Source organism: Pristiophorus japonicus, chromosome 11 (assembly GCF_044704955.1).
Source record: "Pristiophorus japonicus isolate sPriJap1 chromosome 11, sPriJap1.hap1, whole genome shotgun sequence".
Classification (NCBI taxonomy): Eukaryota; Metazoa; Chordata; class Chondrichthyes; family Pristiophoridae; genus Pristiophorus; species Pristiophorus japonicus.
The window spans coordinates 28,408,915-28,424,587 of NC_091987.1; positions in this window are offsets into that span (position 1 = coordinate 28,408,915).

Consider the following 15,673-nt stretch of genomic DNA (forward strand, 5'->3'; position numbering starts at 1 on the left):
AGATGTACATATATAGCGATGTGAATTTAAGGATGTTTAGCAATATGAATTTAAGTATGTTTAGTGAATACGTTTAGAATAGTGTAAGATTTATCTGTGTAATGATAAGTATATATGTATTAGTTAACTGGGGTAAGGAAAAGAATCTACCTGTGCAGCTGTTAAAAGAAGCACAGGCCGGGTAATCCCCGGGAGTAAGAAGAATCTACCGGTATGGCTATTAAGGAAGCACCAGAGAGATAACGAACAGAACGACTGTGAGATAAAGTTAAAAGCAGGAATCAGTCCACAAGGAACTGAATAGGACAGCCAGTCAATTAAAGACTGTGAGCCCAATTTAGAACTCAGTCACCTTTGTCAAGCCAGATAACTTTCTCAGGGCTAGACAAATCTGTTTTACGTGCCCCTACAGGAAAGAGGACAGCATGAGAAGGATCCTGTTCCTGCTCGCCCTGGTAAGGATGAGCAGCAGCGACCGAGGAGACGTGGAAGAATCCCTCATTTACGGGTGTTCAGGAGGAAGAGCACCGATCGTAATCGCCGGGGGTGGTCCCCGAGATGTGGAAGAACTCACCGTTTACGCCCACGAGGGAAGATGGCCAGGGTGGCTGGGATCTAATTCTACCCGCTACTCCAGCCAGGAAGGCTTTACCTACGGGAAGGCCTCACTTCCATGCCCCGGATGCACATCAACGCTACCCGAGTCAGTGTTACAGAGGGAAAACGTGTATGTTTGACTTGTAAAGGGAACATTCCCCTGGGAAGATAGTGGTGGCTCAGAAAACTCAGCAAGGATGCATGGGACCAGGAATCGGACTGGAAAAGACTCGGTAATGTTACGTACCGCACCATCATGGGGACATGGGGAGGAGTAAAAGTATGTAGGAACAAGGAATTTATGTTTGCATGTGGGGATCAGAGTGTATTTGCCCCGCAGGCATATCGATCGACTGCGCCAGGCATGGCAAGATGAAGGGGAAGGGATGGGGTGGGATTCTAGCCGACACGGGTGCGCGGTCCCACACTCCCAATTAACGCCACTGAACTAAGAGCACACATTAAGAAACCCCTGCCCACAACCCCGCCAATACGCACAGTAATAGAAAGGTGTTCTACCACCACCAAGGGACCTGGGAACGGATTAGTATTGGTACCGACCAAAAAGCTGTTATATCAGGGGGTACATTATGCAGTAGCTTCAGTAATATTAAACCTTACCGAGGTACACCTGCCTGCATGGTGTCCGAAGGAAACAGAGTTGCTATACCAGGCCCTACTTAGAGACATGTTCAAGAAATTTTACGTTGGACTTTGGAAATGTAGACAAAGCAGACCTATACACCCTAAACGCTAGGGACACCATGGGCTCAGGGAGACCTAGAAGGGGAATCATAAATGACGTTTTCACTACCTACAATACATCCTCTGTAATAAATAGCCTAGATGACATAGAGCTGCAAACACAGATAAACAGCTTAAAGACCCAATTGAGAAAAATCCTGAAACAGGAGAATACCGTAGTAGGATCAGAACTACACGAGGACCAGGCTATGATGGTCCATTTAAAAGAAATAGTGGCTGAGCTGGAAAAACATGCCCAGACAGTGAATGCACTTATATAGGAGGATAGAAACGCTTCTGACCAGGCTGCACAGAACGAGGTGTGCGTACTGTATGGGGCATGGTTGTTGGGCGAGGGCCGCAACAACCTGGAGGATTTAAAACAAGGTTTAATCCCCTCTTGGATCAGGAACAAGCACCTCGCAGTCCTCCACCCGTACAACAATTCACTAAGCCCGTGTCAGCTCCGCCTAGCCTCTGAAGCCTATCCTGTTCCAGTAGACTGTGGGAAATCTCACCACACTATTATGGGAATAGTACTAAGGATGCCGGTCATGGGTGGGACAGCCCGACCCGCACCGGTATACCGGGTGGAGAACATTGGAGTTATTCAGGGAGGTGCACACATTCGTTTCACAGCGGTCCCACCCTATGTCATAAAGTGGGAGCACGCTGTAACGGGTACTGACCTCTCCGGGTGCCGGAGCCGGGGTGCACACGTAATACTGTGTCCCCAGTACCTGAGTGCCCATTCAAAGTCACAGTGTGGGTTTAAAGCTGCTGGTACACAGCCTATTAACTGCACCATGGAGGTAATGACACAAGACCATGTCCCTTCACAGGTAGAATACATAGGGGGTGGGACATATTGTGTCACCACCAGTGTGCCCCACTACCACCATGGACACTTCTGGTGTCCGGTAAGTGACAGTGGTTTTTGCTTCAAACCTGAGGCATCAGTTCAAGTGGCCCAGGAACAGATTGTCCCCATTCCTGAACCCTCCACTGTCCACCTCACTGTGAGGGAAAACATTACAAACCTGCAGGAATATGTTGTACATTTTGGCTATGCAATTCCCCCTCTACCCGAACATCTTACCGCTCTGCTAAAAGCTGTAATTATCTCACAAAAACACTTCTATATTCTAGAGCAGAAAGCCATTGAGAGATTACCATGTTTAATTTGTGTTTGATTTTACCTGCTGTAAACCGCAACATCGCAAATGTTGTAAGAATGTCACTTGAGAATGTGTTGTTACTCGGTGTTTTTATTTTACTTTATTTAAAGTTGTGTATGATTGTATACCGTCATTTTACTGTGAAAACCGAGTAAAAGAAGGACATCATACCCCCTCTATGCTATAACCGAATTGTAATGACTGTATTCGCCTGCATATTGCATTGCATTTCAACGAGAGATGCAGGATAATGATTAGCTAGTATAAATGCAGGGAAGGTTGACTCTCAGGAGCAGGAATTTTGCTTACCTTGATTGACACTCAAGGAATGTAGAGTGTCAACAGGGGGGACTGCAGAGAGCAAAATCTCACCTGAACCCCCCCACCCCCCCCACCCCCGCCTGTGTTTGGCCTCATTCGAAAGGAAATTTAACTTGGGACTATCTACTGAAAAGTTTGGAACTCTAAAGTGCTTATGGAAGAAACTACCAACTTTAACAGAATTATGAACTTTTACAAGACAAATTCAAGCCTGTGGGCGGACCTCGGGAACAAAAGAAGGCCACTTGATTATTGGAACTGTCTGGGTGTGAGGACTGAGCTAACCTGTCTGGAAGAATGAGTATTTGGAACTCTTCCTCCACAAGAGACATTACCATCACAAATCACCCAGAGGTGGTTCCCCATCAACATGGATCTGGACAAACCATTTCAGCATATACATCACAAAGAGGCCCAATCCAGCCTGTATGCGAAAGAAATAAGCACAAAAGGACATTGCAATTACCAAACTAATATTTCCATCAGGAAACAGTTTTTCGAAGATCAACCCACCCAAGACATATCAACTTTAACGAGCCCGACAAAATATTACAAAGAACCAAGCCCGCCAAAATTATACAAAGGATTGTGAACAGATTTGGTGGCAAGATTAGAACACTGAAATCGTATAACTGGCCACTGTTTTCAACAGAGGTTAGAGAGAGGAGAGCGAGGTGAGAGAGAGGAGAGAGAGAGGAGAGAGAGGAGAGAGAAAGGAGAGAGAGGGGAGAGACTCTCCAGTCTCGAAGTCTTGAAGTCCTGAAGGAAGGAAGAACATCACCATCTACCATTAACTATCAAAAGGATTGGTAAGCATAAGTCCTTGCCTGCCCTGGAGTCTAACCTAGCTAGAATTAGGTATTGGGAGGTGGGAGGTATAATTTTACTGCAACGTACTTTGAATGTGTTACTGTATGGTACTTTATTAGAGTGATTATAAGTTTGACCTTGTACCTTTCCTTGTATTGTTCTTTATCAGAGTGATTGCAAGTTTGGCCATGTATTTTCTTACTAGAGTAATAAGCCTGTATTACTTTGACTGTAATAAAACCAAAGTTCTTTGCATCAAACCAGTGTCCTCTGCACTTTTGTCACATCACCCCAAATAAATCCAGAGTACAGAACCCAAGGGAGGGGGAGCGATTCGAAACCTGAAGGGAACCTGACCCCCTCATAGAGATCACAACACACCCCAAACACCAATCCGCCTCCCCCCCCCCGCTCCTTACAAAGGCCATAAAAAAGCAAACCAAGCATTAGGGTTTATTTCTAGAGGGATAGAATTGAAAAGTAGTGAAGTTATGCTAAACTTGCTTTGAACTTAGCTTAGATCACATTTGGAGTACTGTCTGCAATTCTGGTTGCCATATTACAAAAAGAATATAGAGGAGAGGATACCAGAAATGTGAGGGTATACCTATCAGGAAAGGATGAACAGGCTGGGTTTCTTTCTCTTGAAAAGAGAAGGTTGAGGGGTGACCTAATAGAGGTTTTTAAAATTATGGAAGGTTTTGATAGAGTAAATACAGAGAGAGTGTTTCCATTTGAGGAGAAGAGCATAATTAGAGGCCATCAATATAAGATAGTCACCAAGAAATCCAATAGTGAATTCAGAAGAAATGTCTTTACCCAGTGGTGAGCATGTGGAACTCGCTACCACAGGGACTGGTTGAAGCGAATCGTATAGATGCATTTAAAGGGGCAGTTAGATAAGCATAAGAAGGAGAAGTGAATAGAGGGTTATTCTGATATGGTTAAATGAGGAAAGTTGGGGGAAGAATGGAGTGGAGCATAAACACCGGCATAGCTTGTTTCTGTACCGTATATCTTATGTAATTCTATGTAAAAAAAAGTTACACACCATCCTGACTTGGAAGTATATTGTCATTCCTTCATCGTCACTGGGTCAAAATCCTGGAACTCCCTCCCTAATAGCACTGTGCGAGTACCTTCACCACAAGGACTGCAGCAGTTCAAGAAGGCAGCTCACCACCACCTTCTCAAGGGCAATTAGGGATGGGCAATAAATGCTGGCCTTGCCAGTGATGCCTACATCCCGGATCGTAAAAAAGAAAAACTTTACTGGGAACAGAACAAAGGGAAGACTTCACATTCCATTCCTTTGTTGGTGTGTGTGATGTATGCACCTGTAAGTATGCTCACAGGTTTGTAGAGCTTTTAACGCTCATGGCCTTCCGCGAGAGGTGGGCGCCGGAGGGACTGGACTGCATCCTGGCAACCAAATTTTAATTTGATTTTAATGTCTAAAGTTTAATTTGTTTAAGTTTGTCAGTTTTAGTGTCCCCCCCCACCCCCACCTTTTAGCTAGGGGGCACTTGTATAATTTCTGTTTCTATGCCGTCAAAAAAAAACAAGGGGGCACGTGATTGAAAGTCTTTGGAGTGTGACACCGCCCCCCACCCCCCTGCCCCCCTTAAACCAGGGGGCACTTTGTTATGTATTTAACCCCTTGTAACCTGCATTACACCTGACCACCAGAGGGCCCACCTTTTGGAGTCCCAAGGGATCCCAGCATCCTGCACTCTGGAATCTTATTAAAGGAGCTAAGGTCACACTTGCTCATTACACACAGTACTTAGTCTCACCATTTATTATGAGTGCAACAATTGGCGATGAAGTCATGAACAACCGCACGAAAATGCAAAGAACAGTCAGCATCCTGGGGACGATTGGGGACGATTGGGAGGCCTTCATGGAGAGTTGACCAATACTTTGTGGCCAACGAGCTGGAAGGGGACGAGAATGCTATCAAACGAAGGGCGATCCTCCTAACTGTCTGTGGAGAAACAACTTATGGCCTCACGAAGAATCTCCTGGCCCCGGCAAAACCAACAGATAAATCCTACGAAGAACTGTGTACGCTGGTCCGGGAGCACCTAAATCCTAAGGAAAGCGTTTCGATGGCGAGATATCGGTTCTACACGTGTCAACGATCGGAGGGCCAGGAAGAGGCGAGCTACGTTGCCGAACTAAGGCGCCTCGCAGGACATTGTGAGTTTGAGGGATTCCCAGAACAAATGCTCAGAGACTTTTTTGTACTGGGTATTGGCCATGAGACAATCCTTCGCAAACTGTTGAATGTAGAAACTCCGAATCTGAGTAAAGCCATAACGATAGCCCAGGCATTTATGTCCACCAGCGACAGCACCAAGCAGATTCCGCAGAACAAAGATGTTTCGGCCAGTACTGTGCATAAAGTAACGTCAGTTTTGAGCAGAAATGTATATGGTAGAACGTACACGCCGGCTGCTGTGGCCTAACCTCAATTGACCCAGAGTCCGCCATCAAGTGTTAATGCGAGGCGGTTAGCACCCTGTTGACGCTGCGGAGGTGATCATCGGCCCCTTTAAGCACTATGCGTGCAATGGTTGCAGAACAATGGAACACCTCCAACGAATGTGCAGGCGAGCTGCAAACCACCAGGTTGCAGAGGAAGATCGGTCCACAGTGGATCAGACTGAATTGGAAACACGTACTGAGGAGGCAGAGGTGTACGGGGTACACACGTTCACGACGAAATGCCCACCAATAATGTTGAAAGTTGAACTGAACAGCATTCCAGTATCTATAGAGCTGGACACGGGGGCAAGTCAGTCCATAATAAGTACAAAGGCCTTCGACAGGCTGTGGGGGAAGAAGGCACACAGGCCCAAGCTCAGTCCCATTCACACCAAACTAAGGATTTACACCAAGGAACTAATCCCTGTAATTGGCAGTGCTGAAGTCAAAGTCTCCTACGACGGAGCAGTATACGAACTCCCGCTGTGGATCGTGCCAGGGGATGGCCCCACGTTGTTTGGCAGAAGCTGGTTGGGAAAATCCATTGGAACTGGGACGACATCTGAGCGCTTTTGTCCGTCGACGACGTCTCATGTACGCAGGTTCTAAGCAAGTTCACATCATTATTCGAGCCAGGTATTGGAAGCTTCTCGGGGGCAAAAGTGCAGATCCATTTGGTTCCCGGTACGCGACCCATCCATCACAAGGCACAGGCGGTACCGTACACGATGCGTGAAAAAGTGGAAATTGAGCTGGACAGGCTGCAACGTGAAGGCATCATCGCACCGATGGAATTCAATGACTGGGGCAGTCCGATTGTCCCGGTACTTAAAGAAGACAGTACGGTTAGAATTTGCAGGGACTATAAAGTAACGATTAATCATTTTTTGCTGCAGGACCAGTACCCGCTACCCAAGGCAGATGACCTATTTGCGACCCTGGCTGGAGGGAAGACGTTCACCAAGCTGGACCTGACATCGGCCTACATGACGCAGAAGCTGGAGGTGTTTTTGAAAGGCCTCACCTGCATCAACTCGCACAAAGGTCTGTTTATCTACAACCGGTGCCCGTTCAGGATTCGGTCGGCCGCGGCGATCTTCCAGGGGAACATGGAGAGCCTGCTAAAGTCGGTTCCTTGCACAGTGGTCTTCCAGGATGTCATATTGGTTACAGGTCGGGACACCATGGAGCACTTGAAGAATCTGGAGGAGGTTCTTCGTCGGTTGGATCGCATGGGGCTCAGGTTGAAACGCTCGAAGTGTGTTTTTCTGGCACAGGACGTCAAATTCTTCGGAAGGAGAATCACAGCAGACGGGATCAGACCCACCGACGCCAAGACGGAGGCCATCAAGAACGCGCCGCAACCACAGAACATGTCGAAGCTGCAGTCATTCCTGGGACTCCTTAACTATTTTGGTAATTTCCTCCCTGGGTTAAGCACCCTGCTAGAACCCCTACATATGCTACTGCGCAAGGGAGACGACTGCGTATGGGGGAATTCACATGAGGCTGTCTTTAAGAAAGGCAGAAATTTATTGTGTTCTAACAAACTGCTTGTCTTGTAAACAATTAGCGCTAGCTTGCGATGCGGCATCATACAGGGTCGGGCCAACGAATCAGGGATTTTGCAACCAGTTGCGTATGCATCCAGGAGTTTGTCCAAGGCCGAAAGGGCCTACAGCATGGTTGAAATGCGTGCGTTTACGGGGTAAAAAAAATGCAGCAGTACTTATTTGGCCTCGTGTTCGAGCTTGAAACTGACCACAAGCCACTTAAATCGCTATTCTCAGAGAGCAAAGGGATCCAAAGATGGGCGCTCACGCTGTCGGCATACAATTATGTAATCCACCACAGACCGGGCACAGAGAACTGCGCAGATGCTCTCAGCCGGCTACCATTGCCCACCACCGGGGTGGAAATGGCACAGCCAGCGGACTTGCTCATGGTCATGGAGGCATTTGAGAATGAGAAATCCCCCGTCACGGCCCGCTAGATCAGAACGTGAACCAGTCAGGATCCTTTACTGTCCTTGGTAAAAAAAACTATGTCCTCCATGGGAGATGGTCCAATGTCCCAGTGGAGATGCAGGTGGTGATTAAGCCATTCCACAGACGCAATGACGAGTTGTCTGTGCAGGGGAACTGTCTTTTGTGGGGCAATCGCATGGTCTTGCACAAGAAAGGCAGAGACACATTTATTTGCGAACTGCACAACACCCACCCAGGCATCATAATGATGAAAGCCATAGCCACATCTCACGTGTGGTGGCCTGGCATCGACTCAGATTTAGAGTCATGTGTGCGCCAATGCAACACTTGCTCTCAGTTGAGCAATGCACCCAGAGAGGCACCGCTAAGTCTGTGGTCGTGGCCATCCAAACCGTGATCGAGGATCCATGTAGACTATGCGGGCCCATTCCTAGGCAAACTGTTTTTGGTTGCCGTGGATGCTTACTCAAAATGGATTGAATGGCACATCCACGGCCACCATTGAAAGCCTACGAGCCATTTTTGCCACGCATGGCTTGCCCGATGTCCCAGTCAGCGACAATGGGCCGTGCTTTACCAGTGCTGAATTCAAGGAATTAATGACCTGCAACGGGATCAAATATGTCACATCTGCCCCGTTCAAGCCCGCATCCAACGGCCAGGCAGAACAGGCAGTCCAGACCATCAAGCAAAGCTTGAAACGTGTGCCAGAAGGCTCCCTGCAGACCCAGTTGTCGCGAATGCTGCTCAGCTACTGCACCAGACCCCACTCACTCACCGGGGTTCCCCCAACCGAGCTGCTCTTGAAAAGGGCACTTAAAACAAGACTCTCTCTTGTCCACCCTGATCTCAAGCGGCATCAACAAAGTGTGTACCATGAACGCGCAAATTTGTCACGCGATATTGAGGTCAATGATCCTGTGTTTATACTCAACTATGGACATGGTCCCAAATGGCTCGCTGGCACGGCCACAGCCAAAGAGGGGAGTAGGGTGTTTCAGGTCAAACTGACCAGTGGACAAATGCACAGAAAACATTTGGACCAAATCAAATTGCGGTTCACCAACAGCTATGAACAGCCCGAAGAAGACACCACTAACTTTGACCTTCCAACACATATACACACAAGTGGCAACTGACATGATGGTTGGCCACAAAACGAAACTCATCATCCCTAGAAGCCCGGCAAAGCCGGCTACCCAACAGCCCAGTGAAGAACTGACCAACCCACCCACACCAGCATTTGTACCGAGACGATCAACAAGGGAGCGCAAAGACCCAGACCGTCTCACCTTGTAAATAAGTGTACTGTTGACTTCACGGGGCAGGGTGTGATGTTATGTATTTAACCCTTTGTAACCTGCATTACACCTGACCACCAGAGGGCCCATCTGTTGGAGTCCCAAGGGCCCCCACGAGGTACCTACACTCTGGAATCTTGTTAAAGGAGCTAAGGTCACACTTGCTCATTACACACAGTACTCAGTCTCACCATTTATTATGAGTGCAACACACTTGATTATTGTTTGTAACAAAATAGTTGTAGAGCTTTTGACGCTCATGGCCTTCCGTCAGTGGTGGGCACTAGAGGGCCTGGAGTGCATCATTACCCCCAGCAACCAAATTTCAATTTGACTGTTTCATGTTCAAAGTTTAATTTGTTAATTTGTCGGTTCTAGTGCCTTTTAAGGGGGCACTTGATTTATAGTTTAATTAAAATAGCTGCCAGTCTGAATAACTTCCTTTAACCTCTACTCTGTTTTCTGTTCTGTAATCAGCTTGCTATCAATTCAGTTACTTGTTTCCCCGGCTCCACGTTCTCTGGCCTGAGTCATGAGTCTAATAAGGTCATGAGTACCTTATTTTGAAAATCTAAATGTATTACATTACCCTAATCTACTCTTTCTGTACCTTCAAAGAATTCAGTAAGGTTGGTCATGCATGACCTTTTTTGAAATTCTTAGGGAGTCTTTTGTCGGGCATGCCAACAATGTGGCCTACACGGAGCTGGTTGAGTGTGATCAGTGCTTCGATGCCAAGGATGTTGGCCTAAGCGAGAAAACTGACGTTGATGCATCTGTCCTCCCAGTGGATTTGCAGGATCTTGCGGAGGCAGTGTTGGTGGTACTTCTCCAGCGCTTTGAGATGTCTGCTGTATATGGTCTATGTCTCTGAGCCAGATAGGAGGGCGGGTATCAATACTGCCCTGTAGACCATGAGCTTGGTGCCAGATTTGAGGTCCTGGTCTTCAAACACTCTCTTCCTCAGGCGACGGAAGGTTGCGCTGGCGCACTGGAAGTGGTGTTGGATCTCGTCATCGATGTCTGCCCTTGCTGATTGTAGGCTCCTGAGGTATGGAAAATGGTCCTCGTGTCCAAGGCCGCGCCATAGATTTTGTTGATCGGGGTGGGGGGAGGTGGGTAGTGCTGTCTGGCAGAGGAAATGTTTCAAAGACATCCTCAAAGCCTCTTTGATAAGTGCAACATCCCCACTGGCACCTGGGAATCCTTGGTGTGGTGTATGAAATGATACCATGAACTCCGTGCTGTGAGCCAGTGACTACGTGTAACCTGGTCAGTCTTTAATGGCTTCCAGAAGTGAAGATACAAAGGTGAAGTTCAGGTTATATACCGGGCCCAGCATGAATGTACCTGTGACCCTAGGACCTCTGACAGTGCTGTTCCCTGTTGGAGGGCAGACCTTATGTGCATACATTACATCATTCCCCCCACAGTTCTTGGCACAAGTCCATATTAGAAGCTCAGAGGGTCCGGAGCCCTTCGCTCCCGGTTGACCGTCTCAGTACAAACCCAGTGCTTTCCGAGTCTCTCACGACTTGGGGCTTGGCGTTGACCACAGTGGGTTCTTCTGATGGCTGGACGTGAGCTCGCGGTGTCTTCTTCCAACTGTTCCGGTTCGTCAGTGTGTCTTAGCTTGATTTGATCAATGTGTTTCCTGCACATCTGCCCATTCTTGAGCTTAACCATATACACCTGGTTACCCTCCTTATCTGTAACATTGCTTGGGAGCCACTTGGGCCCTTGACCATGGTTAAGTACACACACTGGGTCATTTACAGATATGTCATGTGACACTGCGGCGCTGGCGTTGACATCGGGCTTCGACATGATCGTTAATGTTAGGATGGACTCGAGAGAGTCTGGTTTTGAGGCCTCGCTTCATCAATAATTCTGCAGGCGGAACCCCAGTGAGCATGTGTGGCCTTGTCCTGTAACTGAGCAGTATGCAAGGAACCATGAGTTATGTGTTTCAGGCTCTGCTTGATGGTTTGTCCAGCCCACTCCGCTTCACCATTGGATGTGGATTTGAATGGGGCTGACTGCACGTTATGCCGTTGCGTTTCATGAACTCTTGAAACTCCAGGCTCGTGAAACACGATCAGTTGTCGCTGACAATGACGTCTGGCAGACCATGTGTGGCAAACATGGCCACCAAACATTGGACCTGGCGATGACCTTCATCATGACAATATCGGGATGCGGACTATATAACTCCAGTACAAATCTCGCCCTGCCTTTCTTGGGCATTATAACACGATTACCCCACAGTAAACAGTCGGACTGGATGGAAAGCTCACCTTTGCGATGGCTGTACGGTTTGATTTCATCATCCATTTCCTTGGGAATGGTCGACTAGTCCCCGTTAAGAACAGAACGTTTTACAATCGACAGGGCCGGATCCCGGCTGGTCCAGGGCTTAACTTGTTGAGCAGTGACAGGTGACCCTTCACTCTCAAAGGCATCCATAACGAAGAGTAGCTCTGCGGGCATTGGTGTTTCCACCTCCGGTGTGGGCAACGATAACCGGCTCAATGTATCAGCGCAGTTGTCGGTGCCTGGTCTATGGCGAATGACATAATCATAGGCAGATAATGTCAGCGCCCATCTCTGGATGCAGGACGATGCGTTGGTATTGATACCGCTCTATTCCGAGAACAACGATATAAGTGGCTTGTGATCGGTTTCCAGCTCGAAGCGAAGCGCAAACAGGTACTGGTGCATTTGTTTTTACCCCATAAACACATGCTAAAGCCTCTTTCTCTACCATGCCATGGGCTCTTTCCGCCTTGAACATGCTTCAATATGCGTATGCAAATGGTTGTAGTTTGCCTGACTCATTGGCTTGCTGGAGTACGCAGCTGACCCCATAGGACGACGCATCACAGGTCAAAACTAGACACTTGCAGGGGTCATACAGTACCAGTAGCTTGTGGGGGAACACAACAGATTTCTAGCCTTCTCAAAGGCTCTGTCTTGAAGTTCACCCCACACCCAGTCATCTCCTTTCCTGAGCAGCTTGTGCAAAGGCTCTAATACTGTTCTCAATTTGGGTAAGAAGTTATCGAATTAGTTGAGAAGACCCAGGAACGAATGCAGCTCTGTCACATTCTGGCGCATTTTTGATCGCGTCTGTAAGCTTGATTCCGTCTGTAGTAATCTTTCGTCCAAGGAATTCGACCTCTGGTGCCATGAAAATGCACTTCGAACATTTCGGCCCGAGCCCCACTTTGTCCAGACAATGCAGAACCTCTTCCAGATTGTGCAGGTGCTCAGCGGTGTCACGACCTGTGAGTACGATGTGATCTTGGAATACCATGGTCCTGGGAACGGATATCAATAGGCTCTCCATGTTTCTCTGAAAAATGGCTGCTGCCGAACCAATACCAAAAGGGCACCTGTTGTAAATAAACAGTCCTTTGTCCTTTGTGCGTGTTGATGCACGTAACGTTCTTTGATGATTCAACCAGTTCTTGTGTCATGTAGGCCGACGTTAGATCCAATTTGGTGAATGATTTTTCCCGGCTAGCATTGCAAACAGGTCATCAGCTTTCGGTAGTGGGTACTGATCTTGTTTTGAAACTCGGTTGATCGTGACCTTGTAGTCTCCACAAATCCTGACCGCGCCGTTGTACGTTAACACCGGAACAATGGGGCTGGTCCATTCATTAAATTCGACCGGTGAGATGACCTCCTCGCGTTGTAGCCTGTTCAATTCGAGCTCGACCTTTTCTCTCATCATGTGCGGGACTGCCCTGGGTTTGTGATGGATGGGCCTTGCGTCTGGGCCTAGGTGAATCTGCACCTCGACTCCTTTGAAGCTGCCAATTCCCGGTTCAGTGAGGGAAATTTACTCAGCACTTGAGCACACAAATCATCATCTGCTGATGACAAAGCTTTGATATCGTACCATCTCCATTTTATTTTCTCGAGCCAACTCCTGCCGAATAACGATGGGCCGTTGCCCGGGATAATCCATAACGGTTGATCATGAACCGCTCCCTCATATGTCACTCTTACTGCGGCACGACTGATCACTGGTATGAGCTCTTTGGTGTAGGTACGCAACTTCACATTTATCGGACTCAGCTTGGGTCTCTCTATCTTGGTTTCCCAGAGTTATTCAAAAGTCTTCCGGCTCATTATCGATTGACTCGCACCCGTGTCTAATTCCATGGATACCGGCATGCCGTTTAACTTTACCTCCATCATTATCGGTTGGCTCTTTGTTAGGAATGCACGTACGCTATACACTTCCTCCTCGGAGCTCTCCAATGTCTCGGGTTGCATCGCCAGATCCACGCTGATTTGATCATCATCCACGTGGTGTGTCGCAGCTCACTAGCTCTGCTGTGGACATGTCCGCTGAAGACGCCCCGTCTTCGCACACCCTCTGCATACATACTGCCTGAAGTGGCACTAATGGGGTCGGTGATTGCCCCCGCAACACCAACACATTGAGCTCAGATTTGCGCCCGATGTTGGGCTTTGAGCAGCTTCCGTTCTCGCATACGCTGTCGAGTAGGCCCTCGATGGTGAACTCTGAGCGGCTCCCGGTCTCTTGCAGACGCAGTCGAGTAGGCCCTGCCATGTGCAGCTCTGCCGGCCGTCGATACAATTTTGTCCACAGTACTTGCCGTGGAGTTCCTGTTGTGTCGCGATATCTGCGTGGACATGCAAGCCTGGGCGATGGTGATGACCTTGCTGAGGTCCGGCGTCTCTGCAGCCAGCAGCTTACTTAAGATCTCCTCGTGGTTGACCCCGATCACGAAAAAGTCACGCAGTATGACTTCCAACGCAGACCCAAATTTGCAAGGCCGTGCAAGACGTCTCAGGTCAGCAACAAATGCCGCTACATCCTGGCCTTCTGGACGAACGTGCGTATAGAAGCGGAATCTGGATATGAGGATTCCTTCCGTGGGTTTAAGGTGTTCTCGAACTAGAGCACACAGCTCTTTGTAATCCTTTTGTGTAGCAAGAGTGGGTGAGAGCAGATTCTTGATGAGTGCATAGATCGTGGGGCCACAGACGGTGAGAAGAACTGCCCTGCGCTTCTCTGCATCCTCGTCTTTGTTTAGGTCGTTTGCCACGAAATACTGGTCAAGACAATCCGTGAAATCTCCCCAATCCTCTCCCTCATTGAATCTCTCGAGAATTCCAACAGTACTCAATCGTGCTGTGCTCGCCATACTTTTGCGTGGGTGTGTATTTGCCTCGTCGCCAGTTGTGGTGTATGAAATGATACAATGAACACTGTACTGTGAGCCAGTGACTAGGTGTAACACCTGTTAAACAGCTCCTCGGCAACTTTCCACCCTCAACCTTCCCCCTCCCACTGTCTAAACTTCCGCAAGCCCCAGCTCTAGCCCTAATAGACACTAATAGGGGGTCTTAAACATGTAAATCCCCACTCTAACCCCAACCCCACGAATCCCAAAAGTTCGGGCCTACCTCAGGCCTCCCGCCACACCACACATCGGCGACTCGGCGTGACCTGGGCCTCCGGGCTGGACCTCCTGCGGCGACTCGATGTGACCTGGGCCTCCCAGCTGGACTTCCTGCGGCGACTCGACTCGACCTGGGCCTCGCGGCTGGACCTCCTGTGACGACTGGACAACGCGGCGCTACCTGGGTCTCCGGGCTGGATCTCCTGCGGCGACTGGACAACTCGGCGCTATCTGGGCCTCCGGGCTGGACCTCCTGCGGCGACTCGATGTGACCTGGGCCTCCCAGCTGGACTTCCTGCGGCGACTCGACTCGACCTGGGCCTCGCAGCTGGACCTCCTGTGACGACTGGACAACGCGGCGCTACCTGGGCCTCCGGGCTGGACCTCCTGCGGCGACTCGACTCGACCTGGGCCTCCCAGCTGGACTTCCTGCGGCGACTCGACTCGACCTGGGCCTCCCAGCTGGACTTCCTGCGGTGACTGGACCTGGCTATCGGGCCTCCACACCCACCACCGCCCCCCCTCTCCCGCCATCTGGACCTCTCCTTCCCCACTGATGGCCTGGCCTCCTCTCCTCCGCCAGCACGTAGTGAGTACAATGGCTGTGACCCCCTTGCCCTCCCACTCTGAACCCCGGTGGACCACTGGCCCCCCCCAATGCCTGCCCCCAACCAAGCCTTGGACCACCTACCATCAAGGGCGCTACCCAGCGTCGAGCCTGCGGCCAACATCTTGCCATAGGCAACTAGCCCCATGCAGCAGTGCCTGGTCTCCAGTCGTCTTGGACCCCTTTGCCACTG